At 40.0% G+C, this 21,638-nt stretch overlaps 1 long non-coding RNA gene across 1 annotated transcript in view; it reads left to right on the top strand.

Annotated features, from left to right (window-relative positions):
- LOC124052461 overlaps positions 1–20,532 on the top strand; it is a 179,597-nt gene extending 159,065 nt beyond the window's left edge. Inside the window, exon 4 of the long non-coding RNA XR_006842005.1 lies at positions 19,875–20,532. This is a non-coding gene — a long non-coding RNA (uncharacterized LOC124052461). The remainder of the gene's footprint in view (positions 1–19,874) is intronic.
- The last annotated feature ends 1,106 nt before the right edge of the window (positions 20,533–21,638 follow it).

The following is a 21,638-nucleotide window of genomic DNA, read 5'->3' on the forward strand; positions in this document are numbered from 1 at the left end:
TTCTCAGTTAGTGATTTCATGTCTAAACAGTTGGCACATATCAAGGCCTGCATCACTTAGAAAAAGGCTGGTAGACAACACCCATCAGGAAGCTGTCTGCCATACTACTGTGCCTAATCTGAGACAAGTCTAAATTTGGCTGAAATTACTTGAAACACCTCAAGCCATGAATGCACATTTCCATCTTATTGTACTCATACAGAAATATGGGTGCCGTGAAGAGATGTTGGAAGAGACGAGATGTCACTAAGAGAGGGGAGGGGGAAAATAATAACAGAGAAGCAGAAAAAGAGGGAGACGGGTGGCGTCGGAAAGGAGTGAGGCCTCAAAAGTCCAGTGGAAGATTTCAATTAGTCATGGAAACAGGAGTGGCCCACCCTGCTGCAGTAGTGACAGACCTCACTTGTCCTCCTGACACACATTTGCAATCCTCCTCCTCATCATCATCTACAAGCTATTTACATCTGCCCATCCTTACTTCCTGATCCCTTTACTTCTCTATCATTTATTTAATTTCCCATTCCTTTATCCTCACCAGTTTTAGGTACCTATTATTCTTCCTTTTCTGCTTTTTCCTTCTGCTTTCTTTTCATACCCTTTTTACTTTTTTTCTCCTGCCATTTTCTCTCAGTGACAGCTGAGCTTTGACAGCTTTTTACATTTCATTTTTCTCCGCTACAGCGAGAGAACAGCCGGGCATCAGGGGCCTTGTTCAAACAAACAGGAGGCCGTGCGGTTCGCCGAGGGTGGCGACACGCCATAACAAACCACTGGCTCCTGGCCGTCACAAGCACACGGTGCATAGGGCCCCGCTACGGCGTGGGGCCAAACGGGACCTTTCGTTCTGGTTTCCATAACAACCAGACAGCAACATTAGCCGTTTTGAGGTGTGGAGTGATGGTCGATGGTGGCTGATGTATTGAACCACCTGGTCGGACAGTTTGACGCGTATGAGACGGAATAGCAAGAGCAAAAACAACAAGTGGAATTTCTGTTTTGGTCTGAAAAATAACATGCAAGGCAAATACTGAACGAATGGTGGACCAAATAAGAAATGAGACAAAAGATGAAGGAACAGTGTTGTGATAGGCTACAGTGAGAGGCGTGTGCTGTGTTAAAAGGCCTCTAGTAAAGGTACATCATCATACACAGATTCAGGGTCAGTTTATGTTTGATTATTTGAGGCAGCGTCAGGCCAATTTCACATGAATGTATTTGTATGTATGTTTGTATATATGTATTTCATAATTTGTATTGTGTTAAAAGTTGTTTTCAGCACTGGAGTGAAGGATAAATTGTGAAAGAAATAGTTCAACATCAGAATTATTATTCACCTTTTCAAGAGTTAGAGTCTCATAGGTACTTCCATATCACTCTCATATTGGCACATTAAGTACCGAGCTCAAGGTGATTAACTTAGCATGAAGACGACTCAAAGCTCACAGACTGATGCATTGTATTTCATTTGTTTAATCAGTACACACACTGAAACGTAAGATTTATGGTTCCAGTAAGTTTCTTTTTTTTGGCTAATTGCTAGGCTGTTTAGCTCCATACTTACACTGCATTTATGTCACATTGGAATTACTATAATTTCCATTTCCTGAATAAAAAACAGTCATGCCAATGTCAAAGTAGTACAGATTTTTCCAATATATATAACTTAATAATATGGAGGTGTACAAAAGCTCAACTAAGATGGATGCCTGACATGACCCATGTTTTCAGGGTAATTAAAACCTAAATTGTGTAGAGTAGACAAGTAGTATTTTTGACCCATATATGATCAACTCTGGCATTATACATCTTGAGTTGTTCCACAGCATACTCTTAAATTGTAGCTGGGGCTAAAAACAGAGGGAAGAGAGAAGAAGACCATAAACAAATTTGTGGTCATGGAAAAGTCTTCATATCTGGAATGAAGGACACAAAATAATGATTGAGAGAGAAAGGGAACAACATGACTACAGGTAGAGGGTGAAATGTACCAAGATTTGTGAACAGTCCAAACAGTTTACTCCAGGCATCATGATAACATCTCTTTGCTACAAATAAAAAACACATTAGCAGTTTGTTTCCACAAACCTTCCTCCGAACTGCTACTCCCAGGTTGCACTTAGCATATGCTTTCCAAGTAAGTGGCCAGATCTGCTCAAAGATTACCCAAATGACCGAGGCCTTTCTCTCCACCTCCCTGACCACCTCTATTCAACGTTAATCCACCACTGGAGTCACAGCACTGGCCAAGCGATGGCTAATGACCTCCCAGGTGATGTCTTTCTTTCTTTCATCTCCCATTTATCCAAACTGTAATGGACCAAGAGCCAGCTACACAGGTTATTTTTTCCTCATTTCAGTTTTTCTTAATGTCTTCCTCTCCCCTTCTTTTTCTTGAGAACCACTGGAATTATGGAACCTTTTCATCACCTTATTCATTCTTAGCCCGTTAATAGTTTCCTTTCTTCTCTCTTTTTATTTTTTCTTCACTGGCCCTTTGCATTCGGTCCATCAATTTCAAACACCAGCGCAAACCTTACCACAAACCCCTCACTATTAAGTTGCATCCACTCTATCTTATAACCTAATTTTACCTTCATTTTGGCAGTGAATGTAGGGAAAGGGAAGCTATAGTGGATCAGGCCAGTTAGAGATGGAGAAGTGAGATTAGGCACATTTCTAAACTGATTACTCAAATCAAATTAAAGGGTTACTTGAGACCACAAACCTCAGGCCTTTAAAATGGAACGCTGTACTTGTTACCTCTTTGTCAATGAAGAATTCATGTTTATTTACATATTTACTTTGGCCAGATATTGCTTCTAATTAAATATTTCTTAAGCATCCAATTCTAGGGTCAGTATTCACACAGGTAAACATAGAAACATTTTTCCATGGAAGCCAACCAATGTAACCTCAACGCTCGAGTGGCAGCTTCACAAGCTCCCCAGAAAAGCATCTCTCCAGTCATAATTTAGCCTAACTGCTACCCTTTGGATTTCTTGACAGAAATGGTGTATCATCTAAAATGGTTTGGTTCGATTTAATCTTCTTTTTTTTTTTTAGCTCTCAAGCAAAAACACAATAGGACGGTAACTAATAGTTGGCACATCATCAACTAACTACAGGATTAGTTTGTGTAGTTACAGGTTATGTTACTAAAAAAGAGCCCTGTCCACCACTACTTTGCTAACAAAGTGATCCGACATAGGTTGCATCCTATGACAATTATGAACACACCCATAGATACAAACATTGGTATGTAAAACACGGATAGCCTTTCAAACAGCTACCTTACACACACACAGCACAACCAGGGGTGTTTTGAGGGTTTTTTTGGGGATTTGAGGATATTCGGGGCTCAGGGCAAAGTACCAAACACTATGTTTTTACTATTACAAATGTGTTGAGTTTGACAGATCACAAAGTTACCTTTATTTTAAGAAAACATAAGATTAAGTAAAAAAAAAAAAAAGCTTTTATTAACATTATATATTAGCAAGCTGCTGAAAATGATGTTTATCAGTCATAATGAATGTTGGCATACATTTGTATGAGGTTAGAGCTAAATTTGTATTGATCATCTCTCTTGGTACATATGTCCCTGTTATTGCTCTAACTGCATTATGTGCACAAGTCAGAAAGGAAAACCCGACAGGTGGAACAACAGTAACTTAATTTGCTTGACAACTGAGACCAAGGTGCTTTACTATAAAACAATTTGACAGCAGTTGTTTATGGACAACAAAGTGTTTCTTGACTGCTTACCCAATAAATTTTTCTTGCAGTCACAACACTGCACCTCTAAGTTTTTTTAGGCTTGACTTTTCCCAGCTGGTCCTGTCACAGGTCAGCCTCTAACCTCCCACCTCTCCTGACTTGTCCTCCTCTTCTCATCCTTCTCCAAGCACACAGATAGCCTCTGCAGAAGCGGTACTGTTTTGAATGAGTTTGTTTAGGTTAAAAAAAAAAAATCAGAAAGAGATTTCTGAAAGAAGTAACTGAAAGAAAAAGCTGGAGAGTTTTTTTTTGTTTGTTCCCACCCTTACAGTGAGCACTTCTTGGTTCGACACCACTGATTGCACCCCAAGGCCCTAGGAACATTGGCGGCGTTGTATGGTGAGGGAGACTCGAAGTCTGATAGATTAACATTAATATGGACTGGGGGAGAAGGGTAGGCATATTAAAGGTCATTTCCCTCCTTCATGGCTAGCGAGGGAAAATGCAACGGGCCATTGACTTCAGGGCCACACACCGATGAGGCACAGAGATATAAAGACATGGAGGCATGAAGGAGAGGGCACCCGGAGATGTAATGGCGAGTGCACATTCATAAACAAGGACATATCCAGACATAGACATGAAGACAAACATTCACTGTCATACACAAAATGTGGGCCTCCACACGACATGGCATTATATACATGTACTGCACTGGTAAACTGCTGTGTCGACAGCCTATTAAAAACCCAGTGAATTTATAACTCCCAATATGGTGATTAAGAATTGTGAATTTGCTTGCTCTTAGTTTCAGGTTCTTGTCACACAGGGCCTGTTTTCTGTCTATAAATCTAACGGCCAAGAGTCCACACACACACACACACACACACACACACTCCCACACTCACTTTTTATGGAGGTGATTGCCCCAGCCAATATAGGATTAAAACTGTTTCATGTACATTTTTCACTACTTCTGACTAGATGTACGAAGACTGTGTCTCCCAGGTACCAGCAGTACATTTTCATTTGTTTTTGGTTCACTTGTAGAGACATCCATCAGATTTGCCTTTCTTAAAAATGAATGGCAATAGGATTAGTCAAAAGCTACTTTTCTCTAAAGACACAGCGATGGTCATTTTTAGGTTATAAGAACTGCGCTTTAGTGAAACATATCTCCTGTTTGCACCAGTTGCCAAAGAGTTGGCTTCACTGTCAAAAATGAAAAGGGCTAATCAGGTCTATCTCTATGTACAAGTTTTTCTTTTTCTTCTTTTTTTTTTGCACCATCTCACTTTTCCTCCCTTTTACTCCTCCACCCTCTGTTGTTTTTCTGTTGAAATTGTGTGTTTTGTGAAACTGGACGCTGGCACCAACAGAGGTTTTCTATTTCCACAGAGACTGCTTACTTCTTATCAGTCTCTCAAAGTCACACTAGAAAGTAAACAAGCAGCACATTCACCTCTGTTTAGCTTTCCACTCGTTCCTCATTTCAAGAGCAGAAGCAATAAATATGTGGACACATAAAATGCAGAACTTTAGAATAATGTAAATACATACAGCAACTGTAAATACTGCTTCACACACACACATATGCTCCTGGCTTGTGTTTATCTGGGCTTTTTGCTTTCCTGTGTGGTTTTTGTCATGTGATGTTTAGGTGGGCAAAACATGTTGCATAAAGCACAGTTGGATTGAGAAATCATGGAAGCCTCAGAGGTGGTGGTGGGTAACACGTGAAACTTAGTTTGTCTTAGTCTTTTTATTAGCAGAAATAGTGTGCCCACATTTCAAGCATACATAAGTATTTTTGTATTATCCTAAACAGTTTTAAATTAACGGAAACTGTATGAAAGGCCTATGAATAACTAGTGCAGAAAATATGGCCAAGTCGAAGCAGAGGTCAGAGCAATTTCAGTCAGTTAGAACCACGTGAACCAGGAGAGACCAGGTTACAAATACAAAATGCTGTGTTCAATGTAAATAAAGCATTGCGCTGTAAAAATACATTGTATGAAATTAAAAAAATACATGTGCAGATTAGATTCCTGCTGCATTAACATGTAAGCAGATTGTTATTGTTGTTGTCGATCTAGGTAGAGCTTCAGTCGACGCCACACCAGCTCCTCCTGATTTTTAACTTTACTGAATAAAGAAAGATACATATTTTTAAAACAATATATTTACAAATAAATTTACATAAGTTCACAATAATACTACTTGTATGGCCTGTTCTTTCCAGCACTATGATTTACCGCTGGATAGAGTAACATTTCCCTCACCTGAGAAAGGCTCGCCTCATCACAAAGTAAAAGCATAACATATCACTTGTTACTTTAATGCAAAAACTTAACGGTGAACGAGAAATTGAAACAAAGTCGATAAATTGAGTACCTGTTGATGCAGATGGCTGTATGGGGGAAGAAGAAGTGGAAGTGCAGTCCTTTTGGCAAAGCTCCTCAACCAGCTGTAGTTCTCAGTATTGGTCCACGCTGGACGTCTCCAGTATTGTCCTCCAATTCATCAGCCAGGGACACAGTTGGACTCTCAGCCCTACAGTGAATGTTCTCTGGTCCTGCTGTCTGATACCAGGAAGACTGCTGATTGACTTAACGTGTTTCTTCAGTGTCTCTTATCTCTAAGTGTGTTTCACCATGCGAGCACTCTTGGAGGCTATACGCAAAGAATTTTTGCTGCAGAACCTCCAGGGAAGCTCCGGGTTTGGGTTCAAATTCAGCGTCTTTTTGATCAGGTCCACCAACACACGCTGATCTCTCCAGTGTTCTCAGTCACCAACCTCTGCTAAAGGTCATCAAGATGCTTGAGCCTGATGCATTTTGTTTCCATGTGTCCACAACCACAATATTGTCGGGTTTTTAGGTACAGAAGTAGAAATTTCCTTGGTGGGAAAGTGCTGTAGCCAGCTGATGAATAACAGGTCTCAGCTCTCTCATTAGAAGCATTTTCGTCCTCATTGTAAGCAGGTAGGCTTTAATCCAGGAGATCGAAATTGAGGCAGAAGAAAAAATCATTCCACTTCATGATATTGATATATATATTTTAAAATGAGAGGAGTATACAGAGTTAAAATGTCATTAGAATATATAAATGAATATTATCCAAAAAGGGCAGCTGATAGTGTGTGTGTTGCTTTAATTTTATGCTTAGATGCAGAAATCACAAACACATAGAAACCACTGGCATAACTTAGAACATTTTTTAGGAGGAAGTAACCAGGTAATAATACGTAATCACACACACACACACACACACACACATACAGAGTGTGCAGTGTGCATGTGATCAGAGGAAGCCAGCTTTCATTGCAGGATACTGAAGGCACCAGCAGGACGCAAGTTCAGGTTCCATGCCACTGTGTGCTGTGGCCTGTTTGTGTACTTTGGATAAGCTTTGCACTCCCTCAGAGAGAGGAAATAGAATCAAAAAACCAAACGAGGAAAGGCTTAAGAGTTCTTATTTATTGGAATTAATTGCTAATGGCGTCACAGGCAGAAATAACAAACAGGTTAGTAAAGACTTTATTATGTAAGTCAGCTGGTTTTACAGTAATCAACACTCAGTAAGAGTTGCAATGATACAGCAGGAGGACTGTGACTATTTTCAGAAGTTATGGTGTGTGCAGTGTATGTGTCTTTTGGATATGTTTTTATGTGAAGAAAGAATGAAAATGTAATTTTCCTCCTTTCCTGTGCCCATTTTGTTTGTTTCCCACCTTTTTACCACTATAATATGTTGGTTATTCACAAATTCATGTCTTGCAAAGGTCCTTTGGAAATCTTACTGTCCATCTCACTGTTTGTCAGTGATCTATAAATTAGTACCTCAGATGCAGTCCCATTTTATCTTCCTGAACAGCCACATTAACAAAGTTATAGTCCAGGCTTGTAGATATATACTGTTTTCTTTGGTTCTGTTCCCATCTAAGTCTTGCTTATTTAAAAGCCACACAGCCTCATACATTACCCGCAGAGTTTGGGTCTTAACATTATGTCACCATGGGATCAGGGGTTCTGCTCCTGCACTTAAAAGCCCCCTGATGATGGACAAAGATATAATCAAACGAATGTGGAGGAAAACACGTTGGCCTCTCTCTTCGCGTGTATTACACGGCACAAACACACATACGGTTTAGATGTATGTGTTTATGACTGAAGCTACGTTAAGCAGTTTTGTACTTTGGCAGCCCCAAGTGGCAATAAGAAGAAACTCAAGGCTTCATAGCACTTTCAAAACAGAGGTCTGTGGGTCTGGTAAAAAGGCAGTGGAGTACAATCTTGGATGACTGTTGGTTCTTTCATTTAAACATATATATTTACGTAGGATAGCTAAATAAATCACCAAGGATACAACTTTGGGACATTTGCTACCTCATATGTTATGAGTTTCTGTAGAACTCACTAAAGTTTGTCACTACAGCTTTCTAAGTATCACCAATCCACTATCCTGCTCAACAATCCATTATCTTCCCCAGTAGCATTATGGGAGCACTAATCCTCTTGTATATAGCACAGACAAAGAGAATCCTGAGCATATGCTAGAGATCCCATCAGTGTTTCAGCAACATCATAATTCACAAAATTGCTGACTGAACAAGGAATGTGGTAGAAAAGGTATGCCAGAGGCTGAATCAGCCATCATGTCCAGGCCAACCGTCTGACCAGAGTTAGTTGTCACGAGTTGCACAGTGTATTTTCTCCTCCAAAACCACTGAAGTGCCAATTAAATTCAGTATAGTTAGCTCAGAAATAAAACCATCATTCATTTGTTTTGCACTGATTTTTATAGACCATGACAAAATGACCAGTTTTATCACAAGTATATACTGTAACCACTGGACACTGTATGTGTCTTAGTGGTTTGTAGCTTCTCAAGGAGAGTGGCAATGCTGCCTGCTCCGTGCTAAGGCCATCTGGGTGGTCCTGTGTGAGGTTTTCTGGGAAAACGTGTTGTGTTCGAGTTAAGAAGGATGCAAGAGAGGACGAGAGAGAGCCTGTCCCAAAAAGTCAGTCTTTTACCGTCAGTGTGCATCTGTCTATATGTATATCCTGTGATATCAGATGACTGCTGACTGACTCAGAGTCACCTTGGTCCTGTGTGTGCTGTGTGGTCCTCTGTGTATGTGTGTAAGAGCTGATTTGGATCAGATGTTCTGTTTCTCTCTCGACCTTTAATGTTCAGAGAAGGATGCTGCCTCTCCTCTCTGAGGTTCCAGTTTATGCAAACATGGTTGTTGTTACATTATCAACACTGGACGCCTCAGTGAGTCAAAGGAAGTCGGCACAGAAACTGGAAACCCACACATTATCTGGCTTTGCTCAAAGACACGCATTGCACGGATACTGAAGTTCATGCAATACGGTGTGTTTTACTGATGCAAAGTGACACAGACTTAAATGCACAGTTTAATGTGGACTCACAGGTGTTGTCATCTTCTTTTGTTACACAGCCAACATTGCCAATGAGAATCTTTCTGGCATGACTCAAGTATAAACATTCACGGACAAACCAGGCCTTTAAAGTTTTAATTACATCATCAGTACATGTTTATTCCTGTTTACACACTTTCTCCCTCACTCTCTGACTCTCTCCTGGAAGGGACAGGCGATCAAATGAAATACACTGATGGATTATTCTTGGTTTGAACAATGTCGGCAACACTTGGGATAATGAAACTACACAACATTTTTAGACATTGTAATGAGGAAATTCTACATATTACATCTTTGATATTTTATCACTTATGTGTTAAAGGCCAACAAATTCGATTTCAGTGGAAGGTTGCTGTGACTTAAATATGAATAGAATTCAAATCCACTATTTCATCTAATGTGTCCTGTGCGCAATAAATACAATCAGTATAATAACTTAAAATAAGATGTAAGGCCACAAATTTGAAAACTTCAAGTAAAGTCTACAATTGACATCATTCAAAATCTGAAAAAGGAGGGACTTTAATCAATATTAAATTCAAGTCATGTGACTTGAGACTGATGAAGTAAACATTTGTTTGTGCTCAGAGCTGTTTATGCTAATAAAAACTAGCCAATATCCATGGCAACTTGAAGGCAGGAGACTATGAGACCAACAGATTTTTTCCTTCTGTCAAACGCATATGCACACACACATACACACACACACATGTGCACATGCATGTACACGCATGTGCACACAGTCTCCTTGAACCTCCATGCTGTAACAAGAACCTCTGGCTGTCAGCACAGCACTGTGAAAACAAATTAGTCCAATGATTAATGGAAGGGAATTAGAGCCAGCAGATCATCCTGCTGTGGAGATGGGACACCCACTGTAGGAGACCATGTGGCATACAACTCTCACACACACATTTTTATTGCTGAACTTGTGAGGACGTGTGCTTGCAATGTTCGGTTTTTCAACCCCGAACCGTGGTGTTGACCTCTACTCTCCTTTGTTAATTTCTTTATGTTATTCTCCACTAGTGAACCAAACTTAGGAAAGACAGAAACAAAGAACTCACTAGCCTACAGGACTTTATGTGTTACAAATGATCCTAATGTAACAGAAAAAAACAGCCACCTCCCTCCTGCATCAACACCTGTGGTGTCATAGGTCAGTTTGCTAACACTGGTGAACATGCCTCAATAACATATTCATCTTACCAAAACCAAAAGTAAAAGCAGCAAAATAACACTCAGCAATAGTATTTTATTGATTGTGAGTCATTCAGCTTTCATAATTGTAATTGTAATTTGCACTATATTTTGTAAGATAGTTTGATGCGTAATTTTATCTTTTAACAAATCTACATTCACACTTTAAACCACTGGGGCATCATTCCAGATTGTCAACTTCAAAGGAATGGCCTTCTTCCAGGCTTTGGTGGCTTTTCAAAGTTTGATATCTGCCAAGGGCGTTGGAGTTTTAGAGGAGTGCAAAAGTCAAAACATGAAAACCACCCTGATTATATTTCACAGCACAGTACATTGCAAAAATACATAAATCCTGCAGTGCTGGACAGCTGACTATCAGTCCCACACCCTGTCTTTCTTTTTGCCTCCGTTCTAAGAGTTTTCAGCTGTGTGCTAACTCCCACACTGTCTCTTATGAACATATTGCAACATATCACATTCTTCAATAAAGACAAGCTTTGGAAATAAGGCTTTATGAGTGCTAATCATGCAGCAGTCAGATTTAAACTGTAACCTTTAAATGGAGTTTTATCTTTATTTATCCTTACCCACCCACAAAAAATAAAAAAGGGTATTTAAATAATCACAGCTGGCTATGGATTAATGACATTAAAGGAGACCACAAAGATCAAAAACACATATTTTTTACTTACCTGTAGTGCTATTTATCCATCTGGATCAGGTAAGAGGAGAGCTATGTATTTTGAGGGTTACCCGTCCCTTTAAATTAAAAGGCATTTTGAGCCTGTTAATAAGCCAAATGACACGTTATTTGAAAGAAAGAAGGATAAAGGACCTGACCTGGTATAAAATGAAAAATCATGGGAAATAAAGGCAGGGATTCATTAGCAAAAAAAAAAAATCTGTTTGCAATGTGTCCAACAAACTCTTCTGTCTGTTTGCATTTCCTACCATGATGGCCTGCTAAAATGGGTGGTAATGTTTTTGGAGGGAATCAAATATCACAGATAAGTGATATGAAATAAGTGAAATGAGACTGATGGAGAGAAGAGCAAATTAGAACTATTTTTCATGAATGTCATTAGTGTGGCAGATTAAGAGTGGAAACTATAGAGTGGTGAGAATAATTCTTTCAATGTGCGCTCTGCTATGAGTTGGCAGCATCGGACACCAAAGTAAAGAGATATCCTTTTCATAAAATTAGCCACTGGAAGCGATCATCACCAGAGCAAATATTGACCGCCAATCTGGATAAGTGATAGGGGGAAAAAAATAAACACATTGTGAACTTTTACACCATGTGCCGATACTCTCCATCCTCTTTATATATGTTGAATTAAGCCGGAATGACCAGCCGCGGTTTCCACCTAAACATTTATTCTGGAGCAATATACCAATTATTTTTAATGGAGCTGAAATAAGAATGAAGGAAGGAGGGTCTTGTTAGCAGCGGAAGGCATAAATTGCCTGCGGGTGGGACGCAGCAGCGCATTGATGACCTCATACAGGAAGCTGTGGCCTTCTTCTTCCCTTTCACTGTCTGAGAGCGATGGATGAAGGGATATGAGGCAAGCTGACGGGGGTTCATGAACACTTTGACTGACCCCCGCACTGCAGATTGACAAGCGAGGGAGCTACAGATGTCCCATCTGTCAAGAGGCAGATCGCTAACACAGTGGATGGTGATAGATAAAAGAAGGGAGAAAGAAAAGCCACTGTGAGGGAGAGGTTAAAAAAAAAGATAGAAAGAAAGTTGGGGAAAAGGGATTTGAAGAGAAAGTAGGAGAAACAGGTAGAAATATGAGGTCTTGCTGGAAAATGATAAAAGGAAATAGACACAGGAGGATAGTTGAGTGAGGGATATAGGTTGAGAGGCCTCAGCACCCCAGTAGCTACAGTGGATGTAACCTAACCAGCAAGAGCAGTTAATGACATTTTATGTAACTATTAAACAATTATTGACTACACAAAGCCTTTTTATAGCATCCAAACGCCATGTACTTTTGGGATTTAAACAGTGGAAGGGAGCAGAGGGATTAAAAAAATAGTAATAATAAAATCATTCGAACGTCCGGGCCAAAACCTACATTTTCATGGCTAAAACAGTCACGCTTGTGCATAATCCACAGCTCACCTCAGGTTTCATATATGACTGGGGCTCCTCCACACTAGTCTCAGCTCTCTGTGGACTCCCACAATGAGTCCATATAGCAGACCACCACTCTGCCTGCTTCCTCCCACCCCCCCTCCAGGCTTACAGCAGAGCTCACAAAGTGGAGAGACACATTCATGTACTCAGATGAGGGAGTCAAGTTGCCAGAAGCACTTATGGGTCTGTGGTGCTGTTGGAAAGTCGTGTGGTGAGGGAGCGTGCAAGAGGGTCAGAAGTGACCGCCTGCTGAGCAACTGCAGCCAGTCTTTGGGGGATGAATTAATTCTGTGCTCAGACTACACGATATTAGCCCGATAATAAGCTTAACAGAGGGATATGGGGCATCTCGAACAGAAATGAGCACTTGCCATCCTGACAAAGAAATGCGATTTGAGAGGTTACGTGACTCTCCGGGTTACTTTTGAGTCATCGCAAGTGTTCCAACAGCATGTTCTTTTAAGGTTCAGTTCATAGTAAACCGCACCGCGTTGCATCGCCACTGTGATAAATCACCTTGAAATGACTCATTAAAATGTTTGCTGCATTTAAAGAGGCGGAAGAGAGTGGATGTGATTGGTCAGCGCTGAAGTTCCATTTCCAATTCCATCTGCTGATGCTGTGTTCTGTCACTTCCAGTCAGCAGCGTTTGTTCACCAGAGCTGACATTCTCACGCGCTGGTGCTGGATTTAGATAAGTCAAGTCTGAAGCTGAGATATTGTGAAAAGAGACAGAAGGAAGTGACTTCAGTCAGAAGGCACTTTCTCAGCTTGGCAGTGTATGTGCGTAGCAGCTTCTTAATGCTGTAATGGCCTCCTGGACATTCTTTACTATGATTATGGTTACTTCAGTGCTGTCAGTGCTTCTGGACACAACCACATCAGAGCTGTTCGCATAATCACAGCCTCTATTATCAAGACATTAAACAACACCTTCAGACCTCTGCGTCTAATTCTAGCTCAAAACCTAACTGCAACTGTAAATCATTTTATTTAGATAAATATGGACTATTTACTCCTGGACTCATTTCTGCATGTTTATATGTTCCTGAATTAGTAGGCGAGTGTTGCAATGGTATTAATCACCAGTTTTTCTTGCCAGCGGAACAAAGTTGTCAGTAAAACCCTGGGAGCTGTGCCGGGACTCCGCAGATCTCAGTTATATTTACTCTCTCTACGGTAGCACCATGGGACCTGCTGTGAAAGCAACCTCTGTCTAATCAGGAGAGAATCTTCTGGATCACTTAACTTTAATCTGCCAACAGTCCAAAGAAAGGAATGTTCTGGTCAAAGGAATCCCATCATGACTCATGATGCTCCGACATCTACACTAATTAATGAGGAAATTTAAATTTCAGTAATTGCTGCCAATTGCTTATGAGCAAAGCATAAAAGTTCATATTCAAGTTCAAGTCAATGTTTGTTTAATGATAATCACAATATAGTGGGCACAATTGTTGAGCCTGTTAATAACCATATGAAACACAGTGGGATGTAAGTGGGTGTAAAACACCAGAGGATCATCATTCCTCTAAGGTAAACTTTATATAATGTCAGCCTTGTATATTGTTTCTAAATGACTACATATTTCATGCTTTCCTGAGCAGCTTTTACAGTTTATTACTGATTGTGGGTTTTTAAATGCTCTCCAAATATGAATGTGTACTCTCCATGTCATGTATGTTAGCCTGAGTAACACGCGGGTTCCATTAAAAATGTGAAAAGAGAGCCACATTCATCAGAGGAAAATAACATATAATTCAAGCCACTTTTTCATTACTCACAGAAAAGAAATCAGAGTTTTTCTGTGGAACAAGGTGCACCATACATGTCAAAAGAAAAAAAAAAAAAAACAGGAAAAGGCAACTAAAAATAACTGCAAAACCAAATCATAATATTTTCACAGGGCACTGTACTTGCATGGACGCGTGACTGGCTGACACAAGGAAAATAGACAAAGATGATTTTTAGAAGTATTTTCTTAAGACCTCACTCTATTTCCCGTGAAAATATTGTATCAAGTACATGAAGTATGAGTGAGAAGCAGGAGGGCAGACTGAGGGGTATAAGGTATCTTTGGGAAGTGAAAAATGCTGCTCCGTTCTTCTTCTTCATTTGTGAATACTAATACGATGTAAGACATATTAAAGTATACTTCTTATATTTAATCAATTAGTATATTCATTATTACTGTATACAGTCTCATGTTGTTTTAACAACAGAAATGAGTCACCGATCAGCCACCGTGATCTGAGTTCATACTGCGCATGGCGTGAGTACTGTCGCTTAAAATAAAAGCCATCACATGTTCTGGCAGTTGGATGTTCAGCTTGTGTAATCGATAACTAGCGGCTTTAATATCATGCAACGAGAGAAAACAATAAGCAGTTAGACTGATATCAGTGAGACAAAATTTTGCAGAATTACATGCTGCAACAGTTCTTTGTTAGGAAAGTCTGCAAAAATGGTGGACCCTGCCTCTAGCAATGGCATCAGATATATATATAGAGGTACTTTTTATTAGGACCATAAATAGCATCAAAAACTAATCTTAAGTCTTAAGATTATTTTTATTTCCACCCCTTATTTAGTATTGCATATTTATTTATGCATTCTCGATAGAATAAAGTTTTAGTCAAACAAAATAAGACATATTTGTGAATTATAATTATAATATTTTATCAATACTGTGCATAATTTTCTTGCTGCTGAAAGTGGCTTTTGGATTTTCTTTCTTTCTTTCTTTCTTTCAAACTACTGCTTTGAGAATGAACGATTCAAGCTCGACATGCTCTCACGATTTTTGGTCAAATTTATTAAATGTTAAGCTTGTATATGTATAAAAAGTCAAAAAATAAATGAATAAATAGCAGTTAGAATGCCTTGTTCATGTGAATATCATGGAGCATGATTACTGCTGTGTTAAACCTTCCTATCAGTAGGAAGGTTACACTGCTAAATAGGTTCAGTCAAGGAGTGTGATATCTAATGAGGACCGAGATCCAGATGACATTGAATGAAGATCTGTTGTTACAGAAATATTTTTTAAGCTGAAGATACTGACTTTTGTAAAAATTACGATTCAAATCATTGCAAAGTGTGTGGTGTTGGCTCTCTACAGCTATATTACAGTCATTTTGTGCTAAGGACCATTAAAAACTTTCTTACTACATATTTTAACCATCGCAAGGGCCACACAGCACACCCAAGCTGTCCACCATGTTTATTAAACAGCACGTACCTGGCGGGCAGCGCTGCCATTCATCCATTCACAACTCAGCTGGACAAGACTGATGGAGTGCTGACAGTGTAGATGGATGGGCATGGAGGGAAGGAAGGAAAGCTAGACGGAAGGTGTGGAGGCTGGCACTGCCAGATGGTTGGAGAAGAAGGGAAGGAGAAAGGTGTGTAAACTGGCAGCAGACGGACAGATGGAAAGTGAGAGGTGGGGTTTGCGCGAGGTGTGTGGGGTCAGTAAAGAAGAGTATAATGGGGTGTAAGTTGATGGCGATGGTCGTCTTGCGCTCCATAGGCCTCCCCTGCTCCAATGATAACTTGCGGTTTTCGAAGTGTTCCTCAGAGCCACAAAGAGACCTAAGAAATGGCCGGCACTTGGCAAGCGGTTGACTGTTCCATCACAAACAGGGACCTGGGACCCTCACTCTTGAAGAAGGAAATGTCTCTAAACCATATACCACCCAGTTTACTCTGGCACCGTGCTGGAAACCAGACTTTTATACGCATAGCTTTAACATCAGCATCTGGAAACCGAGCAGATGATGGACGAGGACAGAAAGCTACCTGCTGGATTGTAAAGAGTGCACATTACTCTTCATTTGTTATACCAATTAATGATTTGGGAATCAAAATTGGGATGTTTACTTGTGGGTTTTCTCTCATTCGTCCATCTTTCGTTATGCATTTATCCCAGCAAGACCGTAACTTGCATCTCTGGTTTATGCTTGAAAAGGTCCAGAACACAACTTGAAAACCACAGATCACAAACACCACCATAAGAAGACAAAATGGGCCCTGTTAAGGTCTGGTATAAACCAGTTACGACTGAGGAAGGTAATACAGCTTACGTTCTTCTTATGGGCTGCTTACAGAGGCATGCCTTTTTTGGAATCTAAAATAAATGTATCAGTGGCTGTTGCCACATCCATCATGCTTTTCATGACATTCTGAATATGGAACACAAGGTCAAACATTATTTGTCTCTTCCTTACACAATTTTTATTTGCCACTGTGGAGACTGTTCAAAACAGAAAGACGAGTGTGTCGTTATGCTTCTTCTGTCATATTTGGGAAATTACATGAGCTAACTGTATCTGCTATTTCTATTATGGATTCTTTTTTCATGAAATCATGACTCAGTGAACTCCTGTCTGTTGTGCCTCCTCTGAAATGGTCCATTTAGTGAGTCTATATTGCAGTGATCCTCATCTAACACCTTCAACTTCCTCTCTCTGCTATCATTTTCCTTAAATCCCCTGTCCCTCAGGATCACCACCATCTCCTCCCTTTTCTTGTCCTCCTCTGTCTCCTTCCTCCCTCCCACACATTTACCCCCTTCTCTGGCCTAATCTGTCCTAAGTGTTTACAGACTACTTTTCTGAAAGGAGGTCAGCTGGTCTTTCTCAAACAAACCCATCTAAACCAGATGAGTGGCATTGGTTGCACCAGAATTTAGAGAAGTCTGTATGTTGAGTGTGAGTTCGGTAGATTAAAACGTGCTGAGGAAATGAGCAGTAAATGTTTTTCATCCTTTAAAAGACAGTAAATATTGTCTTGTAGCAGTAAATATGTCCTTCCTGACTTTTTCAGAAAAAGAAAGAAGGTCATAGAGGAGTAAGCTACCATTTTTAACCCAGCAACTTTCTTGCTACTAAACAACTGATCTTTTAAAGTCACACTTGCCATTTTAGACAATAGTAAATCAAAGTAATGTTGTTAGCTGGCTTGCTAGCTTTATTTTTTTTCACTAAAAGATGAGGATAGCATCAAACAAGCATCTACAGACACACTGCAGAAAGCTAACATGCTCAACATGGCAACCTTCTGATGTTCGCCATGCAAATTGAGTATATCACCATTGCTAACACTTGCCAATTAGGTCAAAACAAATACTACAACTGAATTTTCATAGTTTTGCAGGTATTTGTTCATGAAGCAAAGTATTGAATGAATTTTTCACCTAACGATGGTGCTTGGTGAGGAGATCACCATAGTAAAACTTAATATTAAATGTATAAATGTCATCAGATGAATCAAAACTCATAGTGGTAACAAAGGGAAAATTGGAGGATGACAGCAATTTATCCTCTGAGGAACATAAATGTGTGTGTAAAATTTACACCAGTCCATCTATTACATTTTTGTGAAATTTTACTGGTTAGTTACCAGCACGTTAAAGATAAAGCTTCAACCTGCTGTTAACTCTAGATAAAGCAAACATTTCAATGTCCAAAGTCATTAGAATTCAGACAGCAAACTGGGAATTACACATGAATCGTAAACAAAAGGTTTGAAAAGAACAAGGGAACACTTCACAACCGTAACTCAGTGTAATCACTTCATTGTTTTTATTTACAGATTATGAACTTTTGGCATTTTTTGTGTCATTCAAAATAAAAGTGACCATCTGACATGTAGTGTGTGTGATAGGTGATTTCAATCTCTGAGCTCACAATAAGTCAATCAGTGTAAACATAGCTGCACTTAAAGGCAGGAGAAGGCTGTGAGTCAGAACCTTATCAATATAGGTCTACATTACTCTTTAGTTACTCAAACAAAATAGCTGAAACACAACACAGGGGGTCAAAGGTCACGCAACAGGTTGAGGAGTGGGTTAATAGCACGGAGGAGTGAGAAGTCAGGGGATCACGCGGGGAAACGAGGAACAAAAGGTGAGAAAGGTCAGGTGAGGGAGAGTGAGAAAGAGAAGAGGGAGTCCAAAGTAAGGGGTAGGAAAATGGGTTGTGCGTGTGTGTGTGTGTGTGTGTGTGTGTTCGTCTTGTGGAAGCAATGTATGTTTTTCTGTCTGATCCCCAGATAAATGCTGGGACAGCGAGAAGGGAGGAAACGGGGTTGTCGATGGGATGGGTTGGGATTAAAGGGACAAGTTTGGAATCTGGGGTCAAGGCTAAGATTTAAGTTCTTTACCCTTGAACGTAGATCATAGGAATGGCACTCTGTGGGGGCTCTGTCTCTATGTTTCTGTGTGTGAGGGAAAGGCAGAGACCCAGATATGGAAGTATTGTGGGAAGAAAAGTCAAGTCTTACCCGGATTTTTCATGCCTTGCCTAGGTACACAAACTCTGCTTGATTGCCTCTCATTTGAACTGAAACCTCCGACACACACATGCACAAACAGGCATGCGGAGATACATATGAGCTTATGTAAAACACACATACCTTTCTTTTCAATCCTGCACAGCCACAAGCTCCCACACACCACCGCAGTCACTCATTCAACTCTCAAACAGAACAGCTACTAATTCTTCACACTAGGACAAAGCTGACATACATAAACATTTAAAACAAAGCCCAGAACTCCATCTCTATCAGAGTTTGTTTTTAGAGGACCAGATTTACTCAGACATCCAAGAGTCATGTTAGAAAAGCCTTATGTTCAATCATCCTGCCATCTGAAGCCAGCTCCCCCTCTGCCGCATGTCCTTATCTACAACATCTCTCTTCTACTAATATGTCAGATAAGATCGTCAACTCTGTCTCTCATTATTTCTCTTCACCTCTTCATCCTTTGATCTTGGTGTTCAGTAAACATGCATCCTGGTGTTCTACTTAACTGACATTAATCAGCTAGTGTCCTCCTAAACATTGTGCACCCACATCTATGCACCACAGAACACCTTAACTCTCTTTACAGGTTCATTCTTGCCTAGCCAGGCACAGCAGTGTAATTTATGAGCTGTAATTATGGAGGTGTCAAAGAAACAGAAACAGTCCTGCTACATAAATGAGTGACGTGCTACGTCGGGTGGCTTCCTGTTTTTTGCCCCTTTGACCTTAGTGGTTGACCTGTTTCTCTTATTTAAAGAGTACCAGCATGACAGCACACCAACAAACATCAGGAGTAAGGTCCACCAAATGGACCTTCCAAAGTCCTAAAACACAAAGTATGATAAATTATGTGTTTTATTTTGAAAGTTGGTGGGTATACCAGGATGTCAATTAATTCCTGTAAATAGACTTTCTAAATTAATGTGCTGGCTGTGGACACCTCAAAATTAGAAATGAATTACATGAAAACACAAATCTGAATGTTGCCAATGCAGAGCTGACTCTAAAACTGCTTTCTCTGTCTTGTTCTATCTGCGAACTTGCTTTCTCAGTGACTGCAGCCCAATGAGCCAGAACACTGAGTCGTCCCAGGGGTCAGTGTTGTCATGGAGATCAGGATCATAGACTGGAGGTCTCACGTCGGAAGACTGACCACTGATACAGCTAATTACAAACAAGGTCTTGCATAGAGATGGCACCGGAAACTGACATCAAACAATGGCAGACCAGGTAGGTCAATAAAAATGCTGAAGTTTGATAATGTGAAGTGTATATGATGTGGTCTACAAGCTGAACTTAAGCCTAGATTTACTTTATGCATCTGTGTAACTAGGCAGGTGAGGGAGGGTGTTTGTGAATCGAGGCAGGGTATATGAACAACTCGTTCATAGGACGACACAGCAAGAGCAAGAAAGTTAACACCTGTCTAGTCAGTTTGCTAGTGAATGGGAATTTGTACAAAAAGGTCTGCAAGGTTTTTGGAAAAAGGCATCTACAAGAGGATCTTTTCTCCATAAACAGAATTAAGGGTGTACTTGAGCTTAGACGTAAATAGACATTCTTCACATAAAAGATGCTTTTTTCAGCTGTTAGGAAGTTAGGGCTGAATATTTTTAGAAAATGTATGATGCTATCACAAAAGAAACCTAGGTCTGAGTCAATCTGGGACCTGGTTTTATGTCATTTCCTTTCTCTCTATCCACATATTTACTGCCACTGCTCCATAGGTGACTGCCAATAAAAAAACACAATACTATACTGTACTATACTATACTTTCATTCAATACTGAATGAAAGATCTCCATTTATATATTAATCTAAAATAAAAAATACCTGATTAAATGCATTAACTTTTTGACTTAAAAACAGATAAACAGGCAGATACTTATTGACATACTTAAAATATGGCATATGTGCTATGGACATATTTTAATTAGTACAAAAACATCTTGAGATTCAGTGGTCTGTAGGAAGTTTCACAAAGTCAAATAGCCCCAAACAGGCTCTGGAAGAAGTTGCATGATGTTCTTGAGACAAGAACAGATGTCGAGTAAACGGGGGACTTGTACACCATTGTACTGGCTACCTGTCATGACCCACAGCAACAGTTGTCAGGTCCAAACCTTCACATGGATCATCACTTTGGCTTCATTGTTTTTCTTTCTGTCAGTGGTGAGATGACATGCTGTGTGGGGGAGGCAAGAACTTCATCACTGTTTACCTTCTACATGCTTGGACTATACTAAAGCTGTGTGTGGGCCAGACCCCCGCTGAGACTAGTCGTAGAACTACTGTCAGCAGTGTGAACAACACCAGCATCACCTCCCACTGTACAGACAGGTTCTGCACCATTATCTGGGTGACTTGCTAACTAGAATTCCTCATTCATGAGCCGTAAAAAGCCTGTAACGTTTCCCCATTGTTAGATACTTTAATCTTCAGCACCATAGGTGTGCACAGATCTAAGGGATGCAGTTTTCACACTTTGTGCTAAATTTTTGATGACATATTGCTGCACCCTGACTGCATCCGCAAGTGAGAAATTCTTATTTAGATCTCTTTTGGTGTGAATTTTCATTTTTGCTTTGCATTGTGCAGCTTTGATGTTGCTCTCTGATGTTGTGAACCATTTTTAATCTACTGACTGTTTTCCATCTCACCTGAAGTGGATTTAACATTTTTCCTGTTCAAACATGGTGTGTCGTTTTACGAGAGTCAGAGTTTTCCAGACCAAGCAACTACCCTGATCACGCACAATGAATACAAACACTGACTAGTTACTATGAGTAGGGTTTGGGTTTGTCAAATGCTGACAA

Source organism: Scatophagus argus, chromosome 21 (genome assembly GCF_020382885.2).
Source record: "Scatophagus argus isolate fScaArg1 chromosome 21, fScaArg1.pri, whole genome shotgun sequence".
Classification (NCBI taxonomy): Eukaryota; Metazoa; Chordata; class Actinopteri; family Scatophagidae; genus Scatophagus; species Scatophagus argus.